The 15,122-nt window shown below is 45.6% G+C and overlaps 1 long non-coding RNA gene across 1 annotated transcript; it reads right to left on the bottom strand.

Moving 5' to 3' along the window:
* Positions 1 to 7,104: 7,104 nt before the first annotated feature.
* Positions 7,105 to 14,216, bottom strand: LOC140420610 (uncharacterized). Its single transcript, XR_011946474.1, has 2 exons — positions 14,119 to 14,216; positions 7,105 to 12,669 (listed from the first exon to the last, which is right to left on the bottom strand). It is a non-coding gene; the product is annotated as an uncharacterized lncRNA (long non-coding RNA).
* Positions 14,217 to 15,122: the final 906 nt, after the last annotated feature.

The raw sequence follows: 15,122 nt of genomic DNA, 5'->3' as shown, positions 1-15,122 counted from the left end.
TCACACTGGGGAGAGGCCGTTCACCTGCTCTGAATGTGGGAAGGGATTCCGTGATTCATCGCAGCTGCTGAGACACAAACAAGTTCACAAGTGATTACAGGGGTTGGATTCTGCTGTTAGTGTTGCTACTCTCAATTACATCCAGGACTGCATTTTGTTCATTCTGACAGTTGGTCAATGAGGATGGTTGTCGAGTTTTCTCTGCTGGACTGGCTGGTCTCACAACTTTGACTCCAGTGGGCTGACGCTCTTTGAGCCTTGTTGCGAATACCTGGTTTCAAATTTGATAAGGATCACAGATTGAAAGTTGGTTTGGAAGTTGGAAGCTGTTTCCTTCCCATTTCTGTTTGGATCTCCCTAAAGCATGCCACCTTGCCATGGAGATGGGCAATGGAGGGTACATGGATCTTTTGTTTAATTTATCTCGGTGTTTCTCGCAGAATAAAATTATCAAGCTATGGGGCAGGTTGTCTGACATGGACTGAGAAACAACATTAAATGGTGTGATGGGAGACAGGCAATAACTAATATTACAGGGGATTGGTTAGCTCAGTTGGCTGGATGGCTGGTTTGTGATACTGAGCAACACCAACAGCGTGCGTTCTACTCCGTACCAGCTGAGGTCATCCAAGAAGGCCCTGCCTCCTCAACATTGCCCCTCGTCTGAGGTGTGGTGACCCTCAGATTAAATCACCACCAGTCAGCTCTCTCTCTGTTTCTCACAAAGGGAATGCTCTTACGAAATTCTGACAGTGGTACCAGCCAGTAACAAGGTTAAGATAAGGGAGTTATGTATACTCAAGACCCAAGGACGGTCGATGAGGGGGTCTGGAAGGCATCATGAGTTCATGAGTAACCCTCTAGCTGTCCATGAGCTGATCACCCAGTTCCCTGCTGCCCAGTAACCACTTTCATTGGATCTACCAGTCAATGTGTGCAACCTACAATCATTGTGATTGGATCGTGTCCGGCTGAGTTGGGCTGACTAACTATTTGAAATTGTATAAATGATGATGATTCTCTTTGTTCAGTGGAGAGGTATCTGCCTTTGCCCAGAGGCTTACTCCCCGCCGGTGTTACAACAATAAACTGTGATGTTTGAAGCAGACCTGAATGTCGAGGGATTCTTTTGGATTCATTCATGCGAACAGAAGCATAACCTACTTTTGTATTCAATTCCCCCACAATAAACAATAACATTCTATTAGCTTTCCTAATTACTTGCTGTACCTGTATACTCGCCTTTTGTGATTCATGCTCTTGGACACCCAGATCCCTCTGAATCTCAGAGCTCTGCAATCTCTGACCATTCAGATAACAAGATTTTTTATTCTTTCTCAAACATGGACAATTTCACATTTTCCCACATTGTTCTCCATTTCCCAGATCTTTTCCCACTCACGTAACTTATCTATATCCCTTCGTAGTTTCATGTCCCCTTCACAATTTACTTACCTACCTACCTTTGCAACATTGGAACATAGGAGCAGGACTTGGCCATTCAGCCCGTCGAGCCTGCTCCACCATTCAACACGATCATGGCTGACCATCCACTTCAATGCCTTTTCCCCCACCCTATCCCCATATCCCTTTGTGTTATTGGGATTTAGAAATCTGTCAGCCTCTGCTTTAAACACACACAGTGACTGAGCTCCCACAGCCCTCTGGGGTGGAAAATTCCAAAGATTCACAACCCTCTGAGTAAAGAAATGTCTCCTCTGAGACCGGTCCTAAGTGGCTTCCCCCTTATTTTGAAATTGTGTCCCCTGGTTCTAGACTCCCCAACCAGGGGAAACATCTCACCTGCATCTCGCCTGTCTATTCCTTTATGGATATTGTAGGTTTCATTGTGATCACTTCTCATTATTTGACACTAGAGAACACAGGCCAGGTTTCCCCAATCTCTCCTCTAAGGGCAGTCCTGCCACCCCCGGAACAAGTCTGGTGAACCTTTATTGCCCTTTCCCTCTGGCGACAAGGGCAGTAAAACTACACACAGTGCTCCAGCTGCGGCCTGACCAAGGTTCTACACAACAGGTACATTCTGGACAGTCTCATGACTTTGCATTTATTTTATCCTGGATAGTATGGGGGAAGAGGTGGCCTAGTGGTATTGCCGCTGGACTAATAATCCAAAGACCCAGGTATTATTCTGGAGTTCGAATCCCACCTGGGCAGATGGTGAAATTTGAATTCAATAAAAGTTTGGAATTCAAAGTCTAATGATGACCATGAAACTATTATCGATTGTTGTAAAAACCCATCTGTTTTCCTAATGTCCTTCAGTGAAGGAAATCTGCCATCCTTACCCGGTCTGGCCCACATGTGACTCCAGAGCCACACAGATGTGGTTGACTTTTAACTGTCCCCCACTGTAATGACCTAGCAAGCCACTCAGTTCAAGGGCAATTATGATTTGGGAACAAATGCTGGCCCAGCCAGTGATGCCTACATCCCAAGAAAAAAGTTTTATCATACTACTACAGGTAGATCCAAAATAAATACATTTGTCTCGGTTCCATTGAGTCTACAGCACAGGGCCAGGCCAGTCGGCTCAATTGGTCTCTGTCTGTATTTATGCTCTACATGAGCCTCCACCCAGCCCTCTTCATCTCCCCCATCAGCATATCCTTCTATTCCTTTCTCCCTTGTCAAGATACAGGAGTATTCATGTTGTTCACCTCAACCACTCACTGTGGTAGTGAGTTCCACATTCTCACCACTCGCTGGGTAAAGAGGTTTCACTTGAAATCCCTATTGGATTATTGAACCCCTGAAAATGGATTGAAAATGCACGCAGCATTTGACAGAGATTGGATGAATTGTCAGCGCAGATGGGGCAGCATGGTGGCGCAGTGGTTAGCAGTACTGCCTCACAGTGCTGAGGTCCCAGGTTCGATCCTGGCTCTGGGTCACTGACATGTGTGTGCACATTCTCCCCGTGTTTGCGTGGGTTTCACCCCCACAACCCAAAGATGTGCAGACTAGGTGGATTGGCCACCCTAAATTGCCCCTTAATTGGACAAAATGAATTGGGTACTCTAAATTATAAAAAAAAGAATTGTCAGCACGGATAGAGATAAATGTGTGTCCTGATAGACATTACAGAGACTTGTTTGAAAGGTGATCAAGGCTGGAATCTAAATGCTGAAGGGTATTTGACATATTGGAATGCATGAAGCTCGGAAAAGATGATGGGATTGCTCCTGTTCATTAAGGATTACATTAGTTCATTACTGAGAGATCAACTTAGCCTGAAAGTTCAGGGTGTGGAATCAGCTTTGCTCGAGATAAGAAATAATACGTTACAAGGTCTCATGTGAGTAGTTAATGGGCCTCCTAACAGTAGTTACATTGTAGATAGAGTGTACAGGAAGTATTAAATAAGGCTTGTAATTAATGTACAACAATAATCATGGGTGACTTTAATCGAATATAGATTGGGAGAGTCAGATAGGCAGAGATAGCCTGGAACATCGGTTAATAAAGATTTTGTGGGGAGAATTTCTTGGAGCACTTCTTTCTGGAGCCAACCAGGGAGCAGTCAATCCGAGACCTCCGTGTGCAGTGAGACAGGCTTAATCAATAAATATGTGGTGATGGAGCATCTATGTAACAGTGATCATAATACTGCACATTCTCCCCGGGTGCTCTGGTTTCCTCCCACAAGTCCTGAAAGACGTGCTGTTAGGTAATTTGGACATTCTGAATTCTCCCTCTGTGTACCTGAACAGGCAGTGGAATATGGTGACTGGGGCTTTTCACAGTAACTTCATTGCAGTGTTAATGCAAGCCTACTTGTGACAATAAAGATTATTATGTAAGTCAATGTTTATTCATTTTAATAGTTTTGTTTTAGTTATGTTCAGTTATCGCAGAATCAAAGTGTATGAATCAATTCACTCAATACGGTATCTCACTCTGAGTCTCTGTATTCAGGTGCACTCGTCCTTGACAAGTGACTTGTGCCATATTGTCTTCGGCCAAAGTAGGTTTAATTTTATGGTTTTACCACAAGACTAATGATGAATGAGAATCTCTGTTATTGCAGGATTTGACTAAACAGCTGGCTTGTAATGCAGAACAAGACCAGCAGCGCGGGTTCAATTCCCGTACCGGCCTCCCCGAACAGGCGCCGGAATGTGGCGACTAGGGGCTTTTCACAGTAACTTCATTGAAGCCTACTTGTGACAATAAGCAATTATTATTATTACTACTACGTGTCGATGCTGGAGAAATGCTGTCTTAAATTGTATTTGCTTTTTAACTTATTGCAAAAGAGTCACTTTCCTTCAAATTGTACAACAGATTTTCTGCATTATTGTTGTTTTATCAGTTCCTGTAATGGTGTTGTAGTTATGTCGTTTCTGTGACTTTAATTTCTTGTGAACATGTAATTTATGAACAGAAAATGATATTTTGTAACGTGTATCTTGCTACTTGAACTGTAGCACACCGATCACCGTTACAAATTTATTTTGTGTTCAGTAGGAATTGCTGTATTAGTTTAAGTTTGTGTATCTTGTGCACTTTCAGTTATTTGTATTTAAGTAACTTGCTTCAGTCATTGGCAATCACTAAGTTACACATGACACCTGAAGATGTATCATCTCAGCACGGTGGCACAATGGCGAGCACAACCTCTTCACAGCGCCAGGGACCCGGGTTCAATTCTGGCCTTGCGTCAATGTCTGTGTGGAGTTTGCACGTTGTCCCTGTATCTGCGTGGGTTTCTTCTGGGTGCTCCAGTGTCCTCCAACATTCCAAAGGTGTGCAGGTTAGGTGGGGTTATGGGGATAGGGTGGGGGAGTGGGCCTAGATAAGGTGCTCTTTCAGAGGGCCGGTGCAGACTTGATGGGCTGAATGGCCTCTTTCTGCACTCTAGAGATTCAGTGGTGCTATGGTATCAGTTAGGACGATGAGCCTGACGAATGTTAATCATGAGGAAGTGACACCACAATGAGAAAGTGACATCACACATCAGCACGGTGACCGATATCCTTCAGAGACCAATCAGACATTGATCGTACCCCATTTAACCAATCAGGGACTGATCATGGGCTACTTGGGCCAATCAGAACCACAGGATACTACCAGCCATGCGTAGAGGTAGGTGCTAGAAAGGGTTAATGAGCTACAATTTTCTGGAGCTCGGTGCACAACACAACATGAAGAAAGAGGATAGACTTCAGCCAATAGAACAAGAGACAGCTCCACAGTCACCTGGAAGCTGAGAGCTGGTGATCCAGAGTGAACGGACTGATCCACTGCCTTTGTTAATTATTGTGATTTTGTACTTATTACAATTAACTTAATAAATTCTGTGACAACATTCTTGTATCCGGAATGGTCTGCAACTAGTCAGGATCTGCAGGTAACTTTCACAACACAGTCTGACGTGTAATTGATTTGAGTGTTACCATTGAGATTGTGGAGCCAAACCCAGATCTTACAATAGGATCGAATTTCACATTTCATTTGGGTATCCTGCACTAACAGTGATGGCTTTTGTAAAGTCCTTTTACAGGATATTAGAAGGGGAGGAGTTACAGACAGAAATTTCACACCAAACATCACATCAAGATGAGACAGAGTCACTCGATTCATGGGAGCTGAATATCATCGACCTTTGAATTTAGAATGAGAAATGTTTGTCTGTTCTTCTGCTGAAAGAGATTTTTAAACATCACTCAGTGTACAGACACTGAGCCAGGCTCATCCGAGTGAGGCATCACTAAAAAAATCCATTTTATATTTTGCAGCTCACCCAAAGATGAAAATTTCAGCACACATTTCTCCATCTTGTATTTTTTAATGTTTTGTTCACCCGTTAAATATCCTCGAGTTCTGGACGTTTCATTACAGAACTCAGCTCGAAGACATCAAAACTTGTATCCGGCCTTGCCTGTGTGCCCCATTCGTCAATTCAACTTTGCAGCAGCTCAGTCCCAGCTTTGGAAACATCTTCATCTTTCTGTGAGGCCCCGGCCCCATTGACTGTGACAGGGTTCATACTGTCTCCCTGAGATTGTTGATGTAAAGTCACGTCAGACCCACACTGCCCGATTTCCAATCCAATTTATTTAAAGGTCCCAGAAGCCTGACTCCAGCCTTAAATGTTGTTCTGATCCTGTCAGTAACATTATTTTGGAACTCACTAGTACCACCACATAGGCAGTCATCAACATGCATCATAAAGTTGCCCGAGAGTTTCCTGCCATGGTACCAATAAAGCACGGCAGCTTCTGCCTTCAGGTAGGGACAACCCGACTTGGACAAAACTGACCTGAGAAGTACCATACACTCTGAAACATTGTTCAAAACATTGTTCCAAACATAGACAAACTTATTGAACTTCCAAAGTCTTCCATACATCTGGCACCTTAGGAGGTTGCAGAAACACTGCCCTCTGGAGGTGACACCCCAGCGCAAATGCAGCTTTTATGTTTCTTGACTCAAAGTTCCGGGAAAATGTCACGAAAAGGGCCAAAGAAATTTCAAAATTACCTTTCCCACTGTGGGCGAGTCCACTCTGACCTCTTTATCTCCCAAAGCTTCTTCAAATCCCCGCGCCACTAACCTCACCTTGGGCCTTCTAAGCGCCATCCGGTTGGACCTTTTCTGTGCAGATCCATCGATGTGTTGATGCTGGCTGACCCCTATCTGGGTTCTCTGAACACACGCCAAACTCTGTCCAACTACCAAATCTTGCTGTTTAGCCTCCCGTACGCCTTTATCCCCTCATTTTTCGGCAGCTACAAAACCCTCTTGATCACGGGGACTTCAGCATTCCCCCCCCAAACATATCCTTGGTGTAAAACCGACAATTCCCTGCCTGAAATGTTCCAGTTATTGAAATTACATTGAATGAATGTCAAAGAAACAGACCAGAAACAGCTCCCTGAGGTTCTGAGGTGTCCCCAGTGGTCAGTCAGACTGAGCTAAACACGGGTGCTATAAAACAAACAATACTCACCCCGGTATCTGCTGTCCACTCACCCCGGTATCTGCTTTCCACGGGGACTTTCCTTTAATCAGAGCCGTCAATGGATCCTGTTCCTGACACCAGACTGTTGTGGGACAAATGCCACTCGGAGTCTAGAGTTGGTTAAAGTTTGTGAATCTTTATTACAAACATGCAGGGAATGCTTCAGCGAACCGAAGCATCTCTGGGAGTAGTTACAATAACACACGTTTATACACAGTACAGTTGCAGCTGTTTTGTCTGTAAGTTAGTGGGAAAGTACAGGACGTCAAGGAAACAACTCGAAAATAGCTCACTTATTGGCTATAGTGACTTCATCTCTCACACAATACATCTCGGAAAACAATAGCCAGACCAGTAATCCAGAGACCCAGGATAATGCAATAGGGATCCAGGTTCGGCAGGTGGTGAAATTTAAATTAATTAAAAATCTGGAATTAAAAGTCATCGATGACCATGAAAGCATTGTCGATAGTTGTAAAAACCCATCTGATTTCTTTTAGATCCACCTGTAGTGGGGGAATAACACTATTTACTATCCAGGATAAAATAAATGTACTTCAGCCTTTGTGGATCATTCCAGTGGAAATGTGTTCTCCCCCAGACTCAAAGAGCATCAGCCCACTGGAAGCAAAGTCGTGAGACCGGCCAATCCAGCAGAAAGAAACCCTCCGACCCTCCCACTTCACCAAGTGTCAGAATGAACAAAGTTTGATTTGATTAAATTTATTCACGTGCACTGAGGTACAGTGAAACGTATTGTTCTGTGTACAATACAGACAGATCATTTTATACAAGAAAAAACATAGGACATATGATAAATACACATAAATACAGAGACATCGGGTGAAGCATACGGAGTGTTGTGCTACTCAGTAGAGAAGCTGTGTGGAGAGATCAGTTCAGTCCAGAAGAGGGTATTTCTGGAGTCTGGTAACAGCGGAAAGAAGCTGTTTTAAATCTGTTATTGCGTGTTCTCAGACTTTTGTATCTCCTGCCCAACGGAAAAGATTGGAAAAGAGAATAACCTCGGTGGGAGGGTCTTTGATTTTGCTGCCGACTTTCCCACAGCAGCGGGAGGTGTAGACAGAGTCAATGGATGGGAGGTGGGTTTGTGTGAGGGACTGGGCTGTGTTCACAACTCTGTGTAGTTTCTTAGTCTTGGGCTGAGCAGTTGCCATACCGAGTGTCATGGGAGTGTCCCTTTAAGAAATGTTTTTGTCTTAACACATGGCTTCAGTGATGTCATTGTGTGGATGGAGCTGGGCTGTGGCTCTGGGAGTTGGTTTTACTTCCGCTTTGGTTTGGGGCTGTTTTGTGGCTCTGAGTCTTTTGCTTTCGTTTTCACATTTTCGGCTGCTGTACTCAGAAAGAGGAGTATTTTGGCCTGTCTCTCTATCTTCATTTTAAAAGCTGTTTCCAGACTGCTTGATAACTTGAAAAGAAATAATTGCTTTCTGGAAGGAATTTAAACTTACTGTTTTGGAAAGGAAACAAGAGCATCCATACCAGGTCTTGAGTGCTGTGCGCTGGACCACACCTTTGAAAAGGAGGTACTGGTTTATGGGATCTTGTTATTAAATTGGAACAGTTAAAGGGGGGAATTCATTCAGGGTTATACATAGATTACTGTAGCTGTGTGGGGTATTTATGTTTGTAATTGAGAAAAATGCTTACTGTGTGTGTTTATAAAAATGTTGACTAAATTCGTAGAATAAAGCTTGTTTTGATTAAAAGTGCTTAAGGCCTCTGTTGAATAACCCCTGAAAGGCAGGCCCTTGTGCTCATCGGAACCAAAATCAATAAACAATTGTAGGTCAGGTGAACTCCATGATATACTTTGGAGTTTTCTAAACCCTGGCCCATAACACAAGCTGTGATGCAGCCAGATAAGATGTTTTCTATGGTGCTCCTGTAAAAATTGGTAAAAATCAATGGTAATAATTTTTATAATTGTCACAAGTAGACTTACATTAACGCTGTAATGAAGTTACTGTGAAAATCCCCTAGTCGCCACACTCTGGCGCCTGTTCGGGTTCACTGAGGGAGAATTCAGAATGTCCAATTCACCGAACAAGCATGTCTTTCGGGACTTGTGGGAGGAAACCGGAGCACCCGGAGGAAACCACGCAGACACGGGGAGAACATGCAGACTCCACACAGACAATGACCCAAGCGGGAATCAAACCTGGGACGCTGGCGCTGTGAAGCAACAATGCTAACCACTGTGTTACGTGCCGCCCATGTGGCAATCAGTGTGGGCATGCTGAATTTCCTTAGTTTCCTGAGAAAATATATATTTCTTGGTTGTAGCGTTGATGTGGGTGGACCAGGACAGAATGCTGGTGATGTGCACACCTCGGAATTTGAAGCTGCTAACCATCTCCACCTCAGCCCCATTAATGCAGACAGGGGTGTGTACGATACTTCGCTTCCTGAAGTCAATGACCAGCTCCTTAGTTTTGCTGATATTGAGGGAGAGATTGTTGTTATTACACCATGCCACTAGGTTCTCTATCTCCTTTGTGGACTCTGACTCATCGTTGTTTGATATCCAACTCATTACAGTCGTGTCATCAGCAAACTTGTAGATGGAGCGGGAGCAGATTTTGCCACACAGTCGTGTGTGTATAACGAGTGTAGTAGGGGGCTAAGTACGCAGCCTTGTGGGGCCCCGGTTTTGAGGACTATCATGGAGGAAGTATTCGAGATCCGAACCACAACGGTCGTGTCATCAGCAAACATGTGGATGGATTTGGAGCCAAATTTTGCCACGCAGTCGTGTGCGTGTACAGGCAGTGCAGCCTTCCGGGGCTCCTGAATTGAGAACTATCATGGAGGAGGTGTTGTTGTTTATCTTTGCTGATTGTGGTCTATGGGTCAGGAAGTTGAGGATCCAGTTGCAGACGGAGGAGCCGAGTCCTAGGTTTTGGAGTTTTGATATGAGCTTGGCTGGGATTATGGTGTTGAAGGCGGAGCTGTAGTCAATGAATGGAGTCTGACGTAGGAGTCCTTGGTGTCGAGATGCTTCAGGGGCGAGTATAGGGCCAGGGAGATGGCATCTGCTGTGGACCGGTTGTGGCAGTATGCGAATTGCAGTGGATCAAGGAATGCTGCGAGTATGGAGTTGGTGTTCAACATCTCGAAGCAATTCATAATGATCGATGTCAAGGCCACCGGATGATAGTCATTGAGGCACGTTGCCCGATTCTTCTTTGGCACTATGATGGTGGTCTTCTTGAAGCAGATGGGAACCTTGGAACGGAGTAGGGAGAGGTTGAGGATTTCCGCAAACACACCTGCCAGTGGGTCAGCGGAGGATCTGGGTGCACGACCTGGGATCTCGTCAGGACCCATCGCTTTCCGAGGGTTCACTTTCAAGAAGGCCAATCTGATTTCAGAGGCTGTGATGGTGGGCATGGGTGTGTCCAAGGCTGCTGGGGCAGTTGACAACGGTTTGTTGGTTTACTGCTCGAAACAAGCATCGAATGCATTGAGTTTGTTGGGAAGGGGTGCGCTGTTGCTGAAGATTCTACTCGGCTTTGCTTTGTAGCCCATTATGTTGTTTGAGCCTTGCCATAACCGACGAGAGTCCCTGTCGTTAGTCTGCGACTTTAGATTAGTTTGCTATTGTCATTTGGAGTACCTGTTGGCTTTGCGGAGGTCATACATAGATTTCTTGAATAGGTCAGGGTTGCCTGCCTTGAATACCTTCAGTCGGGAGTGAATCTCCCAATGAAACCATGGATTCTGGTTGGGTAATGTACAGACTACCTTCTTTTGCACGCAATCTTCTACACATTTACTGATGAAGTCTGTGATGGTGCTGGCATACTCGTCTAGCTTGGCTGCTTGAGTTCTTGAATATGGACCAGTCCACTGACTCCAAGCAATCACGCAGGAGCTCTTCTGTAGCCTCGGACCAGCACTGCACGACCTTCTTAACCTGATTCTCCGCTTAAGTTTCTGCTTGTATGCCGGGAGAAGGAGCACCATTTTGTGGTCCAATTTTCTGAAGTGCGGTCCGGGGATGGATCATCAGGCACCCTTGATGTTTGTGTAGCAATGGTGAGGAATGTTGGGGCCCTTGTCGGGACAGGAGATGTGTTGATGGAATTTTGGTAGTACACTTTTGAGGTTGGCCTGGTTAAAGTCTCCGGCCACGATGAACAAGGCCTCCGGGTATTCTGTTTCATTGTTATTTATAGCGGTGTACAATTCATCAAGCACCTTCTTCACTTCCGCCTGGGGTGGGATGTAGACCACCGTGATGATGGCAGAAGTGAACTCCATAGAAGGTAGTATGGACGGTACTTCACAGTCGGGTATTCCAGGTCCGGGGAGCAGTAGTTGGCCAGGGTCACCACGTCCGAGCACCAGGAGGGGTTGACGAGGAGGCAAACCCCTCCACCCACTCCAGGTTCAGTCCTGGATGTGATTAACAGCAGGAATAACAGCAGAATCTAACCCGTCATCGCTTGTGAACCCTTTGGTGTCTGAGCATGTTGGACGACTGAGTGAATCCCTCCCCACAGTGAGAGCAGGTGAATGGCCTCTCCCTGGTGTGAACTCGCTGGTGTCTCAGCAATATGGATGATGTTTGAAACCTCTTTGCGCAGTGAGAGCAGCTGAACCGTCTCTCCTCAGAGTGAATGCACTGGTGGGACATCAGTAGCTGTAAGCTTTTGAAACCCATCCTGCAGTCAGAGCATTTAAAGGGCCTGCTCTTGGTGTGAGTGACATTGTGGCTACGCAGGCCGGATAATTGAGCAAATCCCTTATCACACACAGAGCAGATGAACGGCTTCTCCCCGGTGTGAAGTCGCTGGTGTGTCTGCAGGTTGGATAACTGAGTGAATCCCTTCCCACACACAGTGCAGGTGAATGGCTTCTCCCTGGTGTGAAATCGCTGGTGTCTCTGCAGGTTGCATTACAGAGCGAATCCCTTAGCACACACAGTGCAGATGAATGGCCCCTCCCTGGTGTGGACTCTCTGGTGGCTCTGCAGGCTGGATAACCGAGTGAATTCCTTCCCACAGTCAGAGCAGGTGAATGGCCTCTCCCCAGTGTGAACTCGTTCGTGTCTCCGCAGGTGGCCAATGTCAGTGAATCCCTTTTCACACTGGGGGCAGGTGAAAGGCCTCTCCCCAGTGTGACTGCGTTGATGCCTTGCCAGCTCGTGTGGGGCTCTAAATCCCTTCCCACACACAGAGCAGGTGAATGGCCTCTCTCCAGTGTGACTGTGTTGATGCCATTCCAGCCCGGAGGGGCCTTTGAATCCCTTCCCACAGTCCTCACATTTCCATGGCTTCTCCATGGTCCGGGTGATCTTGTGTCTCATCACGTTGGATGATCAGTTGAAGCCTTGTCCACACACAGAACACCTATACAGTCTCTCCCTGCTGTGAATGGTGTAGTATTTTGTCAGGCTGTGTCACTGGTTAAAGCTCTTTCCACAGTCAGTGCTCTATAACAGTCTCACACGGGGGTGTGTGTGTGCGTCTCAGTGCTTTTCCAGACACTGATGTTTAAAATCTCTTGAAGCAGTCAGAATAGGCAAACATTTCTCCTTCTGGATTCAAAGGCCGATGATATTCGGTTCCCAAGAATTGAGTGACTCAGTCAGTTCTTGACGTGATATTTAGTTTGAGATATCCACCTCAAACTCCTCTCGTTCTAACTTCCTGCAAAAAGATTTTACAAAAATCATCATTGTCAGTACAGGATAGAAATTCAGAACAGACAATTCTAGATTATATTGAACATTATTTGCTCTCTCTCTTTCCCTCAAATGCTCTAAATTTCCATTCCACACACTCTCCCTCCATTCTCATTCTGCTGTATCTAATATTCACCCTCCCAATTCTCCTGAAGGTGCTGATTCAGGCTGATTGACAGATCCAAGCTCTCTGCTTCCTGTCCTGGACACAGAGACCTGAAAATCTTCATGCAGGCTGCCAGACAGATATATGTCTCTGTTACTGGACGGAAAATGTGTGTAATATACAGATTGAATTCACTTCCTTTCCCTCCCAATACTCATGAAGGTGCTGATTGATGCTGATCAACAAATCTAAACTCATTACAACCTGTACAAGAGTAGAAAATCTACATCTAAGTATATTTACTGATTAGAGATGGGGTGATTCTGAGGAAGAATTTTATTTAGTCATGGAGTGGTCATGACTAAAACTCACTGCCCACAAGGATTGTGGAAGTCCAGATGATCAATAATTCAAAATAAAATAGGATGGTCACTTGAAGAAAATAAACTTGCAGGGGAACAGGGATATCGAGGGGGAATGGTACTGACTGGATTGCTGGACAGAGTCAGTATTGACTTGAATTACCAAATGGATTCGGTCGGTGCTGCAATGACTATGACTGGAAACATACCTCTTCATTCACCTGAGGAAGGAGCAGCGCTCCGAAAGTTAGTGACATCGAAACAAACCTGTTGGACTTTAACCTGTTGTAAAACTTCTTACTACGATCATCCTTTGTGCCAGGTATGACTCCAACCAACAGAGAGTTTTCCCCGATTCCCACTGACTCGTTTACCTGAGGCTCCTTGATGCCATACTCGGTCAAATGCTGCCTTGATGTCAAGGGTAGTGACTCTCACATCACCTCTGGCATTCAGGTCTTTTGTCCATGATTGAACCAAAGCTGTAATAAGGTCAGGAGCTGAGTGACCCTGGTGGGACCTAAACTGAGCATCCGTGAGCAGGTTTTGCTGAGTAAGTACCACTTGATAGCGCTGTTCATGATTCCTTCCATCACTTTGCTGATGATGAAGAGTATTCTGAAAGGGAAGTCATTGGCTGGGTTTGATTTACCTGTTTACTGTTCCCTTTAATGTCAGCCATCTCCTGGGGAAATCAGCCCTTTAATTGTGAACATTGGGAAAGAGACCATCATTTTAGCCAGACAAATAAATGTGTCAAGCTGAGGGAGCAAAGGACATCAATGTCTTTAAGGCAGACAGAGAGAGAGAGACCTGGGCCAAGCTTTCCAGAGTCTGCACCCTCCCTGGATTCACTTCCTTTCCCGTCAGTTGCTGCAAGTGACCAATTGAAGGTCAGAATGTGACAATAGATGGAAAGAGGGAGAAAATAAAGTGTTTTACTCACAGATGTTGGAGACTGGAGTCTGTGTGCAGCTCAAGCTCATTCAGGGTTGGAGGTACAACAGCTTTGCTCGGCAGTAACCTCCATGTCCAACTTCCGCATTGAGACAATGGGGGAGCTATGATTGGCCGAGGAGCAGAGTCCTTCCGGTTCTTCAATCTTCCTATTGGTCAACACCTCAGCAGTAAGGTGAGCGGAAGTGAGCTCCCCTTCACATGCGCAGCTTCCCTTTTCCCTTGGACATGCGCAGTCCCGGGTCAGGGCAGATCACAGACGGCTGGAACTGTCAGCCGGTTGCTTGGAAACCTTGTCTCGAGGATGTGTGGGGGAAGGGGATCAATGGGTGGGGGCAATCCCGTGTCAGCGCGCTGGGCAGTGACGTCAACGCGGAGCGGATGTATTCTTATTGGCTGATTTAGAGGACGAGTTCCTTTGTGATGTCGCTATGCGGAGGTTCGAGAATGGGTTTCAGACTAAAATTTCCTCCTTCATTGAGAAGTCTTCCAACACCAGGTTAAAGTCCAACCGGTTTGTTTCAAACACGAGCTTTCGGAGCGCTGCTCCTTCCTCAGGTGAATGAAGGAGCAGCGCTCCGAAAACTCGTGTTTGAAACAAACCTGTTGGACTTTAACCTGGTGTTGGAAGACTTCTTACTGTGCTCACCCCAGTCCAACGCCGGCATCTCCACATCATTTCATATGTTCATAAGATATAGGAGCAGAATTAGGCCATTTGGCCCATCGAGTCTGCTCCGCCATTCGATCATCGCTGATCTCATCCAGGCCTTAACTCCACCGTCCTGCCAGTTCTCCATAACCCATCAACCTAATTAAAAATCTGTCTAACTTCTCCCTAAATTTACTCACTGTCCCAGGTCTACCGCACTCTGGGGTAGTGAATTCCACAGATTCACAGCCCTTGGGAGAGGCAGTTTCTCCTCAACTCTGTTTTGAATTTGCTACCTCTTTTTTTCAATCATCTTTATTGTCACAAACTAATGTGGCAGG

The sequence above is a fragment of the Scyliorhinus torazame genome, chromosome 5 (genome assembly GCF_047496885.1).
Source record: "Scyliorhinus torazame isolate Kashiwa2021f chromosome 5, sScyTor2.1, whole genome shotgun sequence".
NCBI classification, from domain to species: domain Eukaryota; kingdom Metazoa; phylum Chordata; class Chondrichthyes; order Carcharhiniformes; family Scyliorhinidae; genus Scyliorhinus; species Scyliorhinus torazame.
Note: the sequence above shows the minus strand (reverse complement) of the source record. Positions and strands in the feature narration are given on the sequence as shown.